Source organism: Atractosteus spatula (assembly GCF_055471065.1).
Source record: "Atractosteus spatula isolate fAtrSpa1 chromosome 10 unlocalized genomic scaffold, fAtrSpa1.hap1 SUPER_10_unloc_13, whole genome shotgun sequence".
Lineage (NCBI taxonomy): Eukaryota > Metazoa > Chordata > Actinopteri > Semionotiformes > Lepisosteidae > Atractosteus > Atractosteus spatula.
Genome location: NW_028296616.1, coordinates 351,714 through 355,540, shown reverse-complemented (window position 1 = coordinate 355,540; position 3,827 = coordinate 351,714).

Below are 3,827 nucleotides of genomic sequence, written 5' to 3'. Positions count from 1 at the left end.
ATGTTAAAATGTGGAGGTGTAATGGGAACAAAATGCAACAAAATTCCAGTGGGTGAATACTTTCTGAAGGCACTGTATATACACTCATCTACTGTGACAAGACCCTGCTGACACTACCCTGACTCAGGTAATTCACACACACAAAAACACAAGACAAAAGGCATTTTAAGGTCAAGCAGGATTTAACACAACAGAGTGTAGAAGAAGCTACACCACTTCATAACCCTGCTTCACAACAACTAACACTCATCTTCTAACTCTGCTGGTATTCTCAAGCTAACCCTGTCAGCCTGTTGAAGGTGTAACTGACAGGTATCACATGATGCACAGTTTATATGCACATCCTATTCACTCCCGGAAAGATACCAGTGTGCAGCATTAATGTATCAGCTACTACCAGAAATATTTGTTTATGGATAATGTCATAATGCATTTATTTTACATTGTTAGAGAGTGAGACTGCAGGGAGGAATAAAGATTTCATGATACTATTACTGTTACACCTGTAGCGGCAAGGCTTATTAAAATACAGGAATTAAGTTTTGCGCTCTCTTGCCAGTGAGGCCCCATCTCTCTCTTCATCTCTGTGGTGCAGCCACAGATAAGCTATTCATGCAGGCTGATTTAAGGTTTCTTTGATAAGGGACAGCTCCCAAATGGGGATGCACTTAGCTAAGCCTGGCTATCATGATCAATGGTCATCCATTGGCGCCTATCTGTCTAGGGAGTGCCAGATGGACATCTGGACTGCATTCCTAAGTGTCAGGGGTGAGTTACTCACATCTCACCTTGATCAACCAATCAGGAACTGGTAGGGCCGAGTAACCCACGTGGGTCTCTGATGCCCATTAAACTTTCAGCCAATGAAGGACCTGAAGTTCCTCCAGGTAAAAACAGGCAACACAGAGGGCCTGAAGAAGAATTCCAAAAAGAACAATTCCAGGGGTGCGAATGATTCCAGGACAGGACGGCCCGCAGGCCAGAACAGTTGGGAAGTGCAGGACATTCTCGCAGCACGCCTCCTGACCATCCTGAGACTCAGCCCGGACCACCATGTAACGGCCAGTGTGTCCGAGTGCCAGAACTTTCCTTGTTCTAAGAGTCGAGAGCGGAGGTTGCCAGAGAGTAACCAGAGGACCCACCCGAGGTTAGCATCAGCAGCAAGCCTCGTGAACAGGTCGGAACTGTGGACAGCTGAATCAGTATTCAGAACTAGCGCTTCATCAGGAACGAACCGTTCTTCTTCCTGACCAGCTGGGACCCACAGTCAGTTTTCTCCTGTGCACAAACTTTGCTAGTTAAAGCCAACACTAACTAGCTCGGTCTTCAGAGAGCAGCGCAGCAGGAATCTCTCCAGCCGCACCGAGCACCGCTTGGCACCTAGCCAGAGAGCACGGATTGGACAGCAACAAGCCTGCAACTGTTTCTTTGTCCGGGGGAGATCTGAATCCCCAGAGATTGGATGAGTATTCAACTTCACTGCATTACTGCTCGAGAATTCAATTGTTATCCCAACCAGTTGATATCAATTTAATTCCTAAGAGTTATGTACTTGTTTTGAGTATCTAATGTAGAAGTTGTAACCAAGTTCATTCAAGAAACGGTCTAAATGAATGATATACTGAACGTATGTCCTCTTGATATGTGTAACTCTTTGTAACTGAATGAATATATACCTTTTGTATTCTGCTAACCCTCACGATAAGATCTGTTAGATTTACATGCACCTTCTATGTATTAATAAATGTATTTTAGTGTATTAGTACCTGTGTGTGTGCGTTGTTTGAGTTATACCGCATGGTTGGATTCTAAGGCCATAAAAAGAATCATTTTGTGATTTACTGCCACAATTAATAATTGTCCCAGTAAATGCCCAAACCCCTACAGAACTGGTGCCTCATGAGAGCACACTACAACAGCTTTCTGACCTTTTTTTATTTGGTAGCTAGTACTGAATTGATCCCAGGATGTCATCCATTTGTTTCCTGAAAGAAAACTATCCCACCACCCTTTGTGTGAGCTATTGTCTCCCATGCTCATTTTTAAATGTACTTCCCTGTAGTTTCCATTTGTGAAACAACTTGGATATTTAGCTTGTTCCATGCTCCCACATCCCTTTGTGTAAAGGAGTGCCTCCCTTCCTGACTGGAGGACCTCATCTAGCTGTCTTGAATGATGTCAGGGTATCGGCTTCAACACTATCACTGAGCAGCATGTTCCACACACCTACAGCTGCTTTCGTAAAGAAGCCAATTTGAAATTCACTTGTGCCCTCTAGTGTACTAGTACAGTGTACAGTAACACTTTGGTATTTATGAGGGTTAGGTGCCTTGAGGTCTCCTCAGATGGTGAATTTTCAAACATGGAACTTAATGCCTTGCGGGAAAATAATGTGTGGTTCCACAGTTCACAAAACCATAATTATTTTTGTTATAACTATATCAGAAATAAGTGATATTAGTTATTAGTATTTTTAAAGAAAATTAGTTCTGAAAACTTCAGAAAAGCATTCCGTCCTCCCTATAATTCTAATTATTGTATGTGCAAACTAATAAGATCACTGCTATATAACAGATTACCATGTACTGGACTAAGTTTTTCTTTTCATTGTTGTGTGCATTTTCTTTCCTTTTAGATCTTATTTTTATTATTGTTCAAAAATGCAGCACTATCGCCTTGTAATGACGCTTATTACCTCACAGGAATAACTGACAGGAAAGTAAATTGAAACTGATAGTTTAGGGATTCATGGAAGATATTTGTTTTAATAATATTTCTTTTATCTGGCAACACAACACTGAGTCGCGCACAGGCACTGCTCTGGTAACAGGTCCACATACAAGCCACTTCTAACGCTTTCCTGAAGGAAACTGAACAATTGAAGCATTACCCAGGATGCACTGCTCCAGAATCATGTTAAGTCATGTTAACGCAGCTGTGCCTTATAACATTGTATAACCTTATAACACTTTTGTGCAAAGAAGCGAAATCACGAATATTGAACACGGTTTTACTACAGAAAGTTGGCTGTTAGTAGTTTAGAGTTTAATGAATAAACCGCCTTTTCTAATTTTCCAGAATTACTACTCCGTCAAATGGACACATTTTCAAAACTGGAGGAACTGAAATTAGTACTGGGTCCATCTCCAGGAATTTTGTGTGCCCTACCAGTTGGATTCAGCAAGGTGGTTACTCTAAGGCAACTGTACTTGAATATTACCATACAACAGGAAGACACTATATTAGGTAATATCAGGTTAATCCATCCATCCATCCATTTTCTAAAGTGCTTTATACACTACAGGGTCGTGAGGAAGCCAGAACCTATCTAGCAAGCAACAGGGGTAAGGCAGGATACACCCTGGATGGGATGCCAGCCCACTGCAGAGCAGACAGATACAAACATACATGCACACTCAGATCGGAGTCTGTTCACCTACCAGCACTGCCAGTGGACTGTGGGAGGAAACTGCATCACCTGGAGGAAACCCACATGAGCACAGGGAAAACATGCAAACTCCATGCAGACAGCACTGAAAGTGAACCCAGGGCCACTGCGCTACAAGGCTAACCCTAACCCTGAACTGGAATAAGTGGTTAGAAAAAGGGATGGATGGATGAGTCAGACTAACAAAGATCTGTTGGAATGAATGGCTACTCCTGACCAAGACTGGGAAGCTGATCAAAACATGATTCCAAAAATATTGTGCCAGAGCAAACAAATATGAGTGTTTGGACTGCATTTTCTTCTAAAACATCAAACCATTTTGTCTTTAAAAACACTTAACATGACCGCACAGATGTGTTCCTTGGAGCAATACGAATGC